Source organism: Lepidochelys kempii, chromosome 13 (assembly GCF_965140265.1).
Source record: "Lepidochelys kempii isolate rLepKem1 chromosome 13, rLepKem1.hap2, whole genome shotgun sequence".
Lineage (NCBI taxonomy): Eukaryota > Metazoa > Chordata > Testudines > Cheloniidae > Lepidochelys > Lepidochelys kempii.
This window is the reverse complement of record NC_133268.1, coordinates 10,599,450-10,614,883: the sequence shown is the minus strand read 5'-3', so window position 1 is coordinate 10,614,883 and position 15,434 is coordinate 10,599,450. Positions and strand designations below refer to the sequence as shown.

Genomic DNA, 15,434 nt, shown 5'->3' with positions numbered 1-15,434 from the left:
ATTGGGGATTGGTCCTGCTTTGAGCAGGGGGTTGGACTAGATGATCTCCTGAGGTCCCTTCCAACCCTGATATTCTATGATTCTTCTGCCGCTGTTCTCCAAGCCTGACCTCTTTTGCCTGTGTCCCCTCTAGCCTGTCCTTGTGCTAGTCCTGTCTCTCCACACCACCCAGGTCCCCATCCTAGTCCCCTCCCCGACTCCTTGTCCCAGTCCCCTCACCCAGGCAGTACTTTTCTCCCCCCAAGTCCCAGTTTTGCTCCCATCTCAGTACTGTACCTGATGCAAGATTCCCTACTTGGGTCCCGCACACCAGTGTTCTTTCTTAACCAGTCTCTATTTCCCCTCAGAGCCATGTCCTAGCTCCTTCTCCCCAATCCCTCTGGCTCTGGCTCCCTTTCCCAATTTTTCCCCCCTCCAGGAGCTGCAGCACAGATTTTATCCTCAGAAATCCAAGTGGTTTTGTCATGTGAAATGTCATTAGAAGATGAGGACTTTTAGGACATGTCTTGAGGGCTGCAAGATCTTAAGAACCATGACACAAAAACTGCTTAATTGGTCAGGAGTTTCTGTGTTGAGCAGTCTGAGGCAGTCCCTTTATCTACACAAAGATTACATTAATGTTGAAAGGAACAGATAATTTAAGAGATAAGAGTCTGACTTGTTGCTTCTGCAACACACATGGAGTTAGAGCGCTAGGAAATCTACAGTCTTAAGTGAATTGACTTAAGCAGTTTCAGTTCAGAGTCCATATTATACTGTATTATCACACACAAACTTGTCAGAGTCTACATGAATGTAACACTCTGCTGGGAACTCTGTATCTTTCACCTCTACACTTTTTTATTGTCAGTACTGATGCCACTGACATCTTTGTCTGGAACTGGCAGATTCATAACTATAAAGATTCATCAGCTATTCTGTCTGGAAAAGTTTCATTAGAGTTGGCTATAACCTGCTATCATCTGTCATTAAAAGAGTCTGAGTATCCATTGCTGCCAGACCCTACACCATCACAAACACACTCAAACTGGTTCTTTTATCAGCGCTAGATATTTTATGGTATGTTCTACCAGGAAGATATGGAAATGAAAGTATTTTTAATACATCATAATGTAATTCATTTTTAATAAATGTATCTCATTCTGGCTTTCTATTTTAGAGGGGTGGATTAGTAATCTGAGCACCATAGGCTTAAACTTGCAATTTTTACTCATGCATTTACTTCTGTTGACCCAATAAGATTACTTGCAGGGGCAAGGAATAATCTTGCAGTATCAGATTATGAGGATATGTGTATTATTATGTTAAACCCGTAGCAAAAAGCCAGGCATGAAGAGGTCTGAGAAGCATCCTAGACAGAATCTTAACTACAAAGCAGAGAGACAGAGTAGCTTTAGGGATAATGATTTTGCCTTACTCCAACAAAGTCCCATGTTCTGTGTAAAAAGAAAACAGCTCTTTCGGTGAGGCTTCACAATGGTCACATAAGAGAGGTTCTTGGTTTTCTTAGTGCCTGCTCTTAAGAGCTTACACCTTATCTTCCTGTGTGTGGACATTGCTTAGCATGTGATGGGTGCTACTAAAATACAAATAATAAATAACAATAAGGTGTGAAAACACTGACTCCTTGGAACTATAGATTCCAACTCCGGTAGGAGTGAGTGAACTCCTTTGGAGGCAAATAAACTGAACTCCATAAGGTTTATTTTTTGCCTGGGTCTTTTGATGAGACTTAAATCACCAGCATTTTGTCTGTTATGTGAACTTGAACGTTTCCACAGTTCTTAAGAGTAGGGGTCTTTGGTACCATTGGCCAAAATGTCCCCTCTCCATTATGTTATGCAGTGTCAGGTAGCTGCATTTCTGTGGGGCTATATGAATATAATTTGTAAAGCACTTGGGGATCCTGTGATGGGGTGCCCCACTCATGGCTAGTGTAGCGCTTCTTCCTGGCTGCTCTGGGGATTAACTCCGTGAGGTCAACACCCCCTCTCGCCGTTGCCCATTGTTACTCTCTCTCTGTAGTCTGGAGCTCCTCTCTCACTCCAGGAACTGCAGTGTTCTCTTCATGACTACCCCAAAATGGGGAGAAACTGAGTGACCTGGCGAGAGGGGTGATATTCAATTCTTTCCTTCAGCAGTCCTAGGCAGTCTTCCCATTCACTGACTCAAGTAGGAGGTTGGTAGGGGAACTTGGGCCTGCTCTCTACTCTGGATTCAAGTCCAGGCACACACAACCCAGTAGTTCTGGGCTTTACTCTCCCAGCTCTCACTGCTCCTTCCCTGGACTGCTGGTTCCCCCTTCTCTGGGAGTACCAGTTCCAAACCCTCCTCCCTCTTCCCAGAGTGTGTCTGCTCTTTCCCAGTAGCAACCTGTCTGTTGCCAACTTCTTGGTTTTATAGGCCCCGCCTATTCCTGCACAGCTGAACCTTATTGCAATCAAATTCCGTGCTCCTTGGCTTTTTTTCTGGTGCAGCCTGTGGAGTTAATAGGCCTACCTGGCCACCTTAACCCCTTCCCATCTTGTGTGGGGTGGACACCCCAACACAGATTCTTTGGGATAAAAGCTACAACACAGTATAGGGGGTGACAGGGTGATATAGTGGATAGGGCACTGGACTGGGAGTGAATAGATGTGGATTCTTAATTCAGTTCTGCCACTAATCTGCCATGTGATCATGTACAAGTCACTTCGCTTCTATGCCCCCCCCGACCTTTGTCTATCCACTTAGATTGCAAGTTCTTTGGGGGGAAAGAGACTGTATGTGCGTTTGTACAGAGCCTAGCACAATAGGCTCCATTCTTGGTGGCAGTCTCTAGGTGCTGCTGTAATACAAGCAATAAATAATAACAATATGAAATCATGTTAACAGCACATGAAAATTGGGCTCACTGCATTGCATTTTTGTGTGCCAAATGCTTACATATTTTTCTAAAAATCTGGGTGTCATACTCACACATGTGATAGTGATGTGAAGTGATAAATTGCACTTTTGACTATCGGAATTAATCACTCTTTCTTGGAATATAGATTAGTTCCAGTGGCTAGTGCACTCCCTCTCCTTGCAGAAGAATAGCTGATGAATCTTTATAGTTATGAATCTGCCAGTTCCACCCCTTCCATAGGGCACCTCTAAATCCCCCCTTCATGTTGAAGCGCAGGAAGCCTCAGATAACTGCCTTCACACATAGAGCTCTGCTTTTGGATCTCCTGCACAGTGCTTAAATTCTGCCACCTATTTTCTACTTGTCTGACTGAATCAGGAGCCTCTGTGTCCCCAGAAGAGGGGGCAAAATTTGGCCCTTCAGAGTCCTGTTCAATCAAATCTCAGCGGGTTGCTTTTATATTGAATAAAGCTCTGTATAATTTAAAACTCTGTATGATTAAGTCACTGAAGTGTTTTACAAGGCATATGTAAATGATGCTACAGAAAATAAAAATTATTCTGATAAGGAGTTTTAAAAAGACTAACTTCTTGTAATCCCTTGAAGAGTGGAAATAAAGATGATAGTGAAACATTTATTGCAAAACACAACCAAGAATCTTCCTAAATATTTCAGCTACATTCTTTATCTTATAGGCCCAGAAGGAGAACTGGATGGAGTGAAAGGGCATTAAATCTATTAAGTCTTCAAGGTTAAAAAAGAAGGCTCCTTTAAAAACCAAGAGAGAATATAAGAAAGAAAAAAATAATTTTTCATTTGTACCCGATGGTTTTTTTTTTTTTTAATCTGTTTGCAAATGTTCACTGTAATGGTTTGAAACCCAGTCGTGTCATTTCTTTACGCCCACACAGAGCTGCAGTAGTGCAGACACTGTAACAGGCAAACCATATTACCAGCAACAGCCATTAAAACTCTTCCCACGCCAAGCATGGGCTGAAATCACCCCCACCTCCACACACCCCACTGCAAAACCTTCAATGATCAGTTTAAAAAAAAAAAAAGAAAATTGAAAAAGGAAACGGGATGCTTCTTTTGTTTCAATGCTATTCCAGAGAGACCTGTACCACTCCACCTGCCTATGGACTGACCGCCTAAAGGTTAGCAAGTGCTTTGTTGTTACTTTATGTGGATAGAAATTCTATGCAGAATGAGATAAATCATTAAGTTGTGCTTGTTTTAATGCAGTAATTATTTAAATTCAAGATGAGGGAAGCTTTTCTCCAAAACATAGAGCATTTTAGTACCAGTCCCACGTCTGTCTGAGACAGCTTTATAATCAGTATTTTTACATCTGTTAGTCCAGTCTCCAAAACTTTAAAAGCTGGATTAAGGTTATTATTTTACTCTTAGTGCAACCTGTTGATTGCAGATTCTTGGCTGAAGGTTGTTAATTCTTTCCTAGCATAGAAAATGCACAGTGAATTTGATGATGTGACAAAATAAAAATACAAACTCCCTTAATTTTTTTTTGTTGTGCAACTAGAAACGTCCTATTTTTCTGGTCACTATAAAGCTGCCAACAATGTGCAGGAATAACAGATGTATTAAATGTGTTTCCCTTTTGAGAGAAATAAGCTAAGTTTAAAATAGAAGTACAGACGTAGAATAATCCAGAGAGTACTGTGTGATTCAGCTGAGATGAGAAGTGGTATAGGAATTAGAGTGGAAAATACTTTGATGTACAAATTATACTGATTGAGAAAACTATAAGTCAAAAATAATGTTTTATGTACATATTAAAATATATTTTTAGCTTACAGAGTGTTTATACTGAGGTCAAACCTTTTGGAGGTTTCAAACTTAAAAATACCCAAGAGGAGAAAAAATGAAGAGCACAAATTGATGTACTTCTATTAACCATCAAGATAAATCCTAAATTCTTTGCTGTCATAGGTGGTGTATATTTTTCAGTTGTTATAGAAACTTAAGTCAGCTGCTACATTTTATCTGGAGTATTTTGATCGTACAGGTTTAATTTTCTCTCTTTCATATACTCTGAAAGGATTATAATATTCTGGTGCAATATCCACAAAAATAAACCACTTATGTAAAACTAAGAAATGGTAGGAGCATATTGTGGAATTAGGAAGGGTAAATTTCCCCCAAATATTCATACACAGTACCTGAAGAGAGACTCTTGCTGTCCCATGACTTCAAAATTAGATAAAGCATGTTTTGTAGCTGCTTTGTATATTACACAACAACTGAGGTAAGGTGTGTGATTTTCAGGGACTATTGATATCACAATGAGCAGGCAGATGTCTCAGGGTCAGACTATGGTTAAAACTGATTCTCCTGGGAAAGATTATCAATATTCCCAAAGATGAGGAGGTTCTAAACCTGGGTCCTGATCCTGCAACAGGCTGAGCACCCTCAACTCTATTAACTTTAGCAGAAGTGTGCAGTCAGCACCCTGGTGCAGGTACTCAGAACTTCACAGGATCAGATCTCTTGAAGAACAACTAAAGAGCTGAAGTCACATATGCACTTTTGTTACGAGGCATTGGGGGATGATTTCAGTTTCAGGGAATGAGGTAAGAATGAGAATAAGTGCCAGACAGAGAAACTGTTTACAGTGAAAAAAGGTATCTTGGGGGAGACTAGCAGTCACTTCTGGGCCAGTGAGAAAGTCCATCAACACCACTGTTACTAATTAGAATTGAAGTGTAGAAGTATATGGAACTTGTACACTCTAAAAACAATATAGAACCCCCTCCCAAAAAACACCCTTCTATTCTACCAAACAAAATTATATTTGTTGCACCATTAGTAATTAATGTATTACTAATGGTACAATTACTTTTTCATACTGTGTATGAAAATGTAATTGAATACAAGTGTGATCTATTCTCCAGGAAGTCCTTCCAATAAACATTGTCTGGCTATACCGAAAGAAGGATAGGAGGCACTTGATATGGATTTAATTAGGCCACAACTTTATTATATAGATGTGTGGGACTATCCGGCAGATAAAGTGAGCAGTGCAAGCGAATCCATGTTTATTCAGATAACTATTCAGGGCTTCCTCCAGCTGCCCTTCATTTTCCACCCAGGTCCCCTAGCCAACCTGCCCCAAGAACTTAAGGTGCTGGTTGTTGTAAATATAGGTATCATGTTTCACATATGGGACTGACTATGCTAAATACCTGTCTGAAGTATCTGAACATGCCTAGTGGGAACTAGATGATGCCAGAGGCTGAAACATTTCAGACTGAACTGGCTAAATGTGCAGTTAATAAAAGCTACCTTCCTCATAGGTGCTTACTAAATATGACAGTGCCAACTTTCAACTTATAAATCTATTGATGGTTCGGTTTTATGTTTGTACAGTCTCTAGCACAATGGAGTGCCACTGCTGAATGGTTTCCTGCAGAGATGGGTTGGCCCTAACATTTCATAAGAGTACAGCTTGTCACTGCCACTCAAGCAGTTGACATGGCATTTCCTTGTGAGAGACGCTGTTATTTATCTCTTATGTGGCCAGAAGTATCTGTGCTGGCAAGGACGAAAGTATAAATGTGCTTGTTGAACTGTGTCAGCATTTTGTTTTGTAAATAAATGTGCATTCTTTTAAAACTCAGAAGAGGAAATGTATGAGTTCTCAGAAGACAGATGTACTTTGTCAGTACTAATGTAGAATTTAGCTTTTAAATCGACTCTCTTTGTTCCAAAGACCAGCGTTTTTTTTTCCATTTGAAACATCCTGCAACTAGTTTAACTTTTCAAGAGGATTATACAAGGAGTAAAAACCAAAAACAAATAATCCCTCCCTGCCACTAAGTATAGCTGACCTGCAGTTATATGTTAGCCTGGTAAAAGGGTCTTTCATTCAGAACACCGCGGGATGGATTAAGGCCATAGGTAGCATAAAATGGCCTTTAAACAGCCAGAGATTGCAATTGTTTTTTGCAACAGTCAGAAGGCCAGATCCTCAGCTGGTGTAAAATTGGTGTAGCTCTACTGAAGACAGGGCATGAGAATCCTTAGCCAGGAGTATCCCAAATGATTTGTGTTCTGATTTTAGATTAAGGTACATCTTGGGGATGAGCTTTTACATGTTCTTATTGCTCTGGAAGAAGCCAAGATAGTTGGGCGCCATACTTTCAAAACACTATAAATGCAAGGTTTTTTCTGGTGTCTTCCAAGAAACCAAGTAAATTAGTCTTGGTCACAACAAACTGTATATTTCACTAATTAAATTTGAGGTAGCAGAAGAAGCCACGTGGTGGCTAAGAAATTAGATGAACTTTTTGTTTCAGTTTGTATATAGGTGGTGCCATTCAGTTGAAAAAAATAAATATGAAAAAAGTAAATCACAGGGAATAATGGACTGAAGCATGATATGTAACCCTCAGTCCAAGATTTTTCTTTTGTCTGATGTATAGTTTTTCAAGTTTGAAATTAAAAGTGTATACAGACCACTGGTTTATATTTACAAACACTAAAATATGGGCCACAGTGAAGTACCAGGAATTGTGTATTAGAGAACAGGATTTGGCCCCATCACTTCTAGTGTACATGTAAAAAATGTCCATGGATAATAAATGATGAACAAAAATCATAGAAAGCTAATTATGCATCTGAAAATAACTAAAAGTACAGTTTTTCCTATTCAACTCATTTTCTCTAAACAATTATATGAATAATTTAAAAACCCCTCTTTCTTACTTATTTTTTATATTAACAAGATCTAATGCTTTGTTATGTGCAGGCTTCTTGTATTTGCGAACAGTGACTCAGTGGAATAATTTGGATAGGCATACTGAAAATGACAAATATGAAGTCGGTGTAGTCAGAGGCATTTTCAGGATGGATTTTCTGCTTCTGCAGGTTAGAATGAATATTCAGAATTCCATAGTCTTACTCACGTGAAGTGAGTTTGGTAGCACCAGATATTCCTTGGTGGATAACACATTATTTTTATTATTATTTCTATTCTGCTATGTTCATCATTATGAATTATTATAAAAATCATGCTGCCAAATCGTGGACCAGTTAGTGAGAGCTTTGCCACTGACTACAGTGGGACCAGGATTTGGTCTGAAATGCACATAACTGATCTTGCCTAAAGATTCCTATACAGGCAGTGGAGGGTTGGTGACATCTAAAAATAGATCGGCTTTTAAAACAAACCAACCAGTCTCTTGCATTTCAAACAGAAAACTAGTGCACTATGCTACGGTGTTCTGGAGAGTGGAATGGGTCAACATGTACATAGGTGTAATGTGCATTGTACCCTTGCTAGCACACTCAGCCATACAGATGGGATAGAATCATAACATTGTAGGAACGGAAGGGACCTCAAGAGGTCATCTAGTCCAGTCTTCTGCACTCATGGCAAGCCTAAGTATTATCTAGACCATCACTGACAGATGTTTGTCTACCTGCTCTTAAAAATCTCCAATACTGATGATTCCACAACCTCCATGTGCAATTTATTCCAGAGCTTAACCACCCTGATAGTTAGGAAGTTTTTCCTAATGTCCAACCTGAACTGCCGTTGCTGCAATTTAAGCCCATTGCTTCTTGTCCTATCCTCAGAGGTTAAGGAGAACAATTTTTCGCCCTGCTTGTACTATATTCTGCACTATGAGCCTGATCCACAGCACAGGGAAGACAGTGGGAGCCTGTCCCTTGATTTTGATCAGGTCTTTGCTGAAGCTTCAGAGTGCTCTGCATGCCTGGGGATGAAGCCTGTATATTTTAATCTTACCCTCAAACACACATTAACAAACATAAGAAGTACCATACAAAATGTGTAGCTAATGATATGTGCTAAACAACTGGTCATTCCATTGCTTTTACTTGTACCCCATCCCCAATCTGTACAATGTTAATTTAAACTGTAAGCTCCTCAGGGATGGCACCTTGCATTTATGTTTATTTTTAAAGGATCTAGCACTATATAAAACTACAAACTATAGACTATCGTAAATAATGATGGTTTTAGAGATATTTCCAGTTCCAGCAGTATTTTCCATTTTAAAGAAAGGGAATATTGCTGGAGTTGGTAATATTTCTAAAACTGGAATATTCTTTAAATGTACTCAGTGAGAGTAGTAATGATAATCACAGTCCCAAGCAGAAGCTTAAATCATCTTAGAGACAGTTTTTGCCTTTTAAGAGAAACCATTTGTAATTGCTTGTGAGATGCCCATAACTGTGCGTGTGGCTCATTTAAGTTAAGGGCAGAACCCCTGTTTTAAAATTAATATCTTCTTTTACATCAGTTTGTTGGCCTTAGCACATGATAGTCCTTCAGAAGTTCTCACTTACATGTATGGAATTGGGATAGATTCAGTAAGGAGAGTATCCTCAGTGGAACTGGAACTCATTGCTGTATTGTAGTTATTCTTACACATATGCATAAAGCAAATGTGTGAACCCAAAGTGTCATAAATATAAAGGGAAAGGTAAACCCCTTTGAAATCCCTCCTGGCCAGGGGAAAGCTCCTCTCACCTGTAAAGGGTTAAGAAGCTAAAGGTAACCTCGCTGGCACCTGACCAAAATGACCAATGAGGAGACAAGATACTTTCAAAAGCTGGGAGGAGGGAGAGAAACAAAGGGTGTGTGTCTGTCTATATGCTGGTTTCTGCCGGGGACAGACCAGGAATGGAGTCTTAGAACTTTTAGTAAGTAATCTAGCTAGGTATGTGTTAGATTATGATTTCTTTAAATGGCTGAGAAAAGAATTGTGCTGAATAGAATAACTATTTCTGACTGTGTATCTTTTTTGTAACTTAAGGTTTTGCCTAGAGGGGTTCTCTATGTTTTTGAATCTAATTACCCTGTAAGATATCTACCATCTTGATTTTACAGGGGGGATTTCTTTAATTCTATTTACTTCTATTTTTATTAAAAGTCTTCTTGTAAGAAAACTGAATGCTTTTTCATTGTTCTCAGATCCAAGGGTCTGGATCTGTAGTCACCTAGGCAAATTGGTGAGGCTTTTTACCAAACCTTGTCCAGGAAGTGGGGTGCAAGGTTTTGGGAAGTATTTTGGGGGGAAAGACGCATCCAAACAGCTCTTCCCCAGTAACCAGTATTAGTTTGGTGGTGGTAGTGGCCAATCCAAGGACAAAGGGTGGAATATTTTGTACCTTGGGGAAGTTTTGACCTAAGCTGGTAAAGATAAGCTTAGGAGGTTTTTCATGCAGGTCCCCACTCTGTACCCTAGAGTTCAGAGTGGGGGAGGAACCTTGACACAAAACAAGAATCATTGCTGGCACAAAGCATGTTTTTTGTAGTTTCACTGATCTTATTTTAACTGCATGCATTAATTTAATGTTTAACTATTGCTAAGAATATTCCTGTATACCACAGGAGTGGACGGCTCCCATACTTTATACTGGGTATTAGTAAGAGCTTTTTTCTTCATAAATAAAAGTAGGAAAAAAAATAAAGGAAAGAATTAGAGATTGGCTAACCCCAGAACCACTTATCTGGCTACCACCCCAGAATCTAGGGGTTTGGTAAATGGGACCAGGATGAAAGTCACTCTCAGTTGTGAGTGTGTGTGAGAGAGAGGGAATGAGTGAGTGAGAGAAAAACAAACAAATCCAGACCAATAAAGTTTTGCAAAACTAAAACCCACTTCCATCTGAAGAGATGATCCAAACTCTGAACCATTGATCTCAAAGACTCCAGTGGATACGCAGGGAATATGGACCAATCAATCAAAAGAAACATAACTTCTGTGTTTACCAAATGAGTCAGCACATGATGATATGATGATAGCCAAAGTAAAATTTGCATTATGAAGACATGACATCTCCAAGGTATTAGTGATGAGCATGTATCATTTGCAGGTCAAGAAAGGGCTAATTTGCACAAGCTTGGGAAATGAAGTTCACGTGTTCCAGTTTGGCATGTACAATCCAATGATGTGGCACAGAGAATCACTCAAAGCAATAAAATTCGTGTTTCATCTAAGGGCTGCATCCATAAAAAAAACAGTAAACATCACACTACAGAACCTCCTAATATATGAGTCTACTGGCCACACTGATGCTTCTTCCCTGGCTTACGTCAAAGTCTTCCTCTGGGGATAATGTGGATCAAGCCTCAGTGGCACAAGGTGTGTGAACCCCCTACTAGGATTTTTCACAGCAAGTCATCTAGTGCAGTGAAATCACACTGGTTCTGTTACATTCATGGCTATCCACATCTGTGGAGAGCAGGAGGGAAGACTGCTGAAAGTAAAACAGCTTTTAGAAGGGGTCAGGGCCTCTTTGCCCATGTCACTTAAGGGCTGAAAAGCTGTCATGTAGCAATGAACTTGAGTGGTAATGTGTCTGACCTGATGAAGTGAACTCCCACACTCAAGATCTGGACAATTAAGACTGTCTCTTCACTTGTTTTTGCAACTGGGCCTCACCATATTTTTTATGTAACTCTAAGCTGATTTTAGATGCCAAAGTCTCTTTTTCTCAGCCTACGCTAACTGCATTTTTCCAACATAGCTAAAGTATCTGTGTCCTATACCATTCCAGTTATCACTTGTTCCCTAACTGTGCTGCACTATCAGAAGCCCTTGGATCATACTCACATTGGATAGATACTAGGATTCTTGTCTAACAAACATCTGTGTCTTTCACTGTTCATTTCCACTACAATTTTAAGAACTACCTGCTACAGTTGTACAAAAAGTATTTTAAGAAAATTAGCTTTAGTCACATATAATTATAGGAGTATTCTTTGTATCACATTAATATCTTTCACTTAACAATGTTACCAGTAATGCAATTTATAAAACACCTACATTTCAAGGCTGCTGATTCTGTTTATGGGCTGTTAGATGACTAATGATAATGATAGAAAAAGGTTGAAACGCTGTTTCATGTTCCTGTTTCATCTCTTCCTGTTTTTTGAAGATTGTTACTATGACACTTACTAGTGTATACAGAAAAAGAAATTACTTCCTACTTCTTATCTGTTTCAAGTCTGTCCGCGTTTCTCTCTCTTTCTGATTGCATCAAATATTGACAGCAATGAGGCTTCTTTTGGTGAAATACTTAGTTATATGCAAAGTACGGTAAGCTAAAAAAATTCTCTCTTATTTCTACACAAAAGAGGATATCTTAATCTTTTCTATACTCTGCAGTATTATATTTGGAGTAGGAATGACTGGAAGCCTTTTAAAAGGCATCCTATCAGCCAGTATAGTACATTATGCATGTGTAGAATGTTCAACAGCTACTTCGGTGTGATAAAACACATCAGGCTTTTTGTGCCTATGGATAATACCCATAGGCCAAGTCAGGGGACTGAATATTGTGTTTATTTAAAAATTACTCTTCACAAAAGGTATGTGAGATACTGTGTAAAGAAATGTAAAGAAGAAATACCGGAAATAGATTGCATGCTGGACTGTTAGCAATATTTTTAAATATGTGATCGCAACTTTACAGCACAGTTTGTATGCGGTATTAGATACCCAGTGGGTAGAAAGAGTGTTTTGGTTGTATAATTCAGGATTACAATGGGGCTGTATTGTAGTGCTCAGAAACCCAAGGATATATAATATATATGACATAATAAAGAAGCAATTTATATAGGAAAATGTAGCTCTGTTATTCTCCCATATTTTTATGTGTTTAATATTAATGTAACTGATATGTTAACACAGTGAGTTAAAAGCCAATCTCTGCTACACTTAGGTTGCCAACTTTCTACTCGCACAAAACCGAACACCCTTCCCCCGTTCTACCCCTCCTCCGAGGCCCTGCCCCCTGCTCACTCCATCCCCACTCCCTCTGTCACTCACTTTCCCCACCCTCACTCATTTTCACAGGGCTGGCTTTAGGGGTTGGGGTGCAGGAGGGGGTGAGGGCTCCAGCTTAGGGTGTGGGCTCTGGGGTGGAGCCAGGGATGAGGGGTTTGGGGTGTAGGAGGGTGCTCTGGACTGGGACCAAGGTGTTTGGAGGGCGAGAGGGGGATCAGGGCTGGGGCAGGGGCTGGGGCGCGGGGTGGTGATGAGAGCTTTGGCTGGGGGTACAGGCTCTGGGATGGGCTGGGGATAAGGGGTTTGGGGTGCAGAAGGGTGCTCTGGGCTGGGTCTGAGGGGTTTGGAGGGGTATCAGAGCTGGGGCAGGGGGTTAGGGCATGGGAGGGGGTGCAGGCTCTGGGTGGCACTTACCTCAGGTGGCTGCCAGAAGCAGCGGCATGTCCCCCCCCAGCTCCTATGCGAAAGCGCGGCTAGGTGGCTCTGTGCACTGCCCCATCCACAGGCATTGCCCGCAGCCAATGGGAGCTACAGAGCTGGCACTTGGGGCAGGGGCAATATGTGGAGCCCCCTGGCTGCCCCTACACCTAAGAGCCAGAGCGGGGATATGCCGCTGCTTCCAGGAGCCACACGGAGCCATGGCAGGCAGGGAGCCTGCCTTAGCCCTGCTACACAGCCAACCGGACTTCTAACAGCCCAGTCAGTGGTGCTGACCAGAGCTGTTGGGATCCCTTTTCGACTGGGCATTCCAGTCGAAAGCCGGACACCTGGCAACCCTGGCTACACTGGTGTCAGTCTGGAGCTACTCGATTGACTTTATAGGATTTATTTACACTGGAGTAACTAGAATCATGATTTGGACCAGTGACTGAATTAATGTATTTTAATGGAATTACAGTGACCACTTTTGTTAATGCCAATATAAAAGTAATACTTTTTAAACTTGAGGAATTGGCTGGAAAAATTCAGGATAAGCCAAATCCTGCTCCACTTTTGCCAGTAGCACAACTCCCATTAGCTTCAATGGGACCAGGTTTTGACCCTGTGGAGCCAGTTCCACAAGGTACCAAGTACCCCCTTGGAGGTGCTGAGCACTCTCCATTTCCCCAAATGTCAATAAGAGTTGAGGGCACTCAGTACTTTTCAGGATTGGATGCTTTTTGTAAAAATTGATTTGCTATATTAGATAAAGACTATCTAGAATTAACCTTGAGTTACAATGAGATTGTGATAAACTGTTGCTGCAGCAGCACAGCCTATGTGCAAAAGAATATTGTGTTTTTTTTCCGTAGAAGTATCTTTATACTATAAAGACATGAAAAGTGAGATCTTATGCACCACACTAAAATGTAAGCAACACAGGACATCACCTAGGAAGAAAGATAACATCAATTGGTACGAAAAACAGAGAACTGCCAGAATTGAATAGAAATAATGTCACTTAACTATACATGCATCAGTTAAGCTGCATGTGTGTTACCATTTAATTCAAAAGTTTAGCATTACTTAAAACTTTCCCAAAAATTATATTGTGACCATATAGCTGATGATTAATGCTCGTCTCAGGCCTGGTCTACACTGCAGGGGTAATCGATCTAAGATACGCAACTTCAGCTACGAGAATAGCGTAACTGAAGTCAACGTATCCTAGATCAACTTAGAATCACTTACTTCGCGTCCTCGCGGCATGGGATCGACGGCCGCTGCTCCCCCGTCGACTCCGCTTCCGCCTCTCGCTGTGGTGGAGTTCCGGAGTCGACTGCAGAGCGATCCCCGATAGATCACTACCTGCTACACTCTGGCGGGTAGTGTAGACATGGCCTTAAAAAAAGAAACAGGAGATGTCTGACTTTTCCTTTTTATTACATTGCAAAGTATTGGGGCTGTTCTCAGGAAAATATCCTCCACAAACTTTTCATGGTAACTGTGTACAGTGAAAATTAGTCACACAGACATTTTTCTGAAAATGTAAACCTCTTATTGTCTATCTTTCTGAGGTAGCTATTCATTTATTTAATTTACCTATCTGGCGTATTTCTGGGGTATCATGTCATCTACCTACCAGTGAAATTATTATTATAGGCATATTGCTGCATAAAAACTGAACTACTAGATATGTGTATCCACTGTCCCATTATTTTGCACACTAACAAATAAGTTGCTATTCTATAGTGCAGTTGGGTATTTCAGAGTAATGATCTTTTTAATAAATGTTTTGATAAATCCGAGGATATCATGAAAACAGCCAGTCTGATTGGTCATTCTTATAGAAAGGCACAGTCTTACTTGGAAATTATTATGTCTTTGCTTTGTTACCTCATATTGCAGTGGGGCTGGGTACAGTTTATGTTCTACTTCCCATTTCTGTAAAACACCATACCACAGAATGATTGCTCCTTATAGAAACCTCTAACACGGAAAAGTGAAATTCATGCCTGGCAGGTGGGTTTAAACACACAAAAGCATTGGCCATGGGAAGGAGGTGAAAGGGCAGGGTACGTCAATGTATACTGCGTTGACTCATGTCAAATGTTGGGTTTTCACAGATTCTAAGGCCAGAAGGGACCACTGTGATCATCTAGTCTGACTTCCTGTGTAACACAAGAACTTCCTTAAGTAGAGGTACACCATACAGCAAGACAAGTTCATATGTACCATGCCCATTATCAGATGTGTGTCTACTTTGGGTCAGAATGTGGCCCAGCCTTACATGACTGTGCAAGTGTGAAAAGGGAAGCAAGACTCCCTCCCTGCCAATGCAA

General features: G+C 40.6%; 1 protein-coding gene and 1 long non-coding RNA gene across 2 annotated transcripts in view; one reads left to right on the top strand and one right to left on the bottom strand.

Moving 5' to 3' along the window:
* Positions 1-15,434, bottom strand: part of LOC140896978 (uncharacterized) — a 58,356-nt gene that overhangs the window by 14,807 nt on the left and 28,115 nt on the right. The window contains exon 2 of the long non-coding RNA XR_012154655.1: positions 14,344-14,493. This is a non-coding gene — a long non-coding RNA (uncharacterized lncRNA). The remainder of the gene's footprint in view (positions 1-14,343; positions 14,494-15,434) is intronic.
* Positions 3,915-15,434, top strand: part of ZNF831 (zinc finger protein 831) — a 31,701-nt gene continuing 20,181 nt past the window's right edge. The window contains exon 1 of the mRNA XM_073309206.1: positions 3,915-4,044. The gene's annotated coding sequence lies outside the window, so the exon portion shown is untranslated. The remainder of the gene's footprint in view (positions 4,045-15,434) is intronic.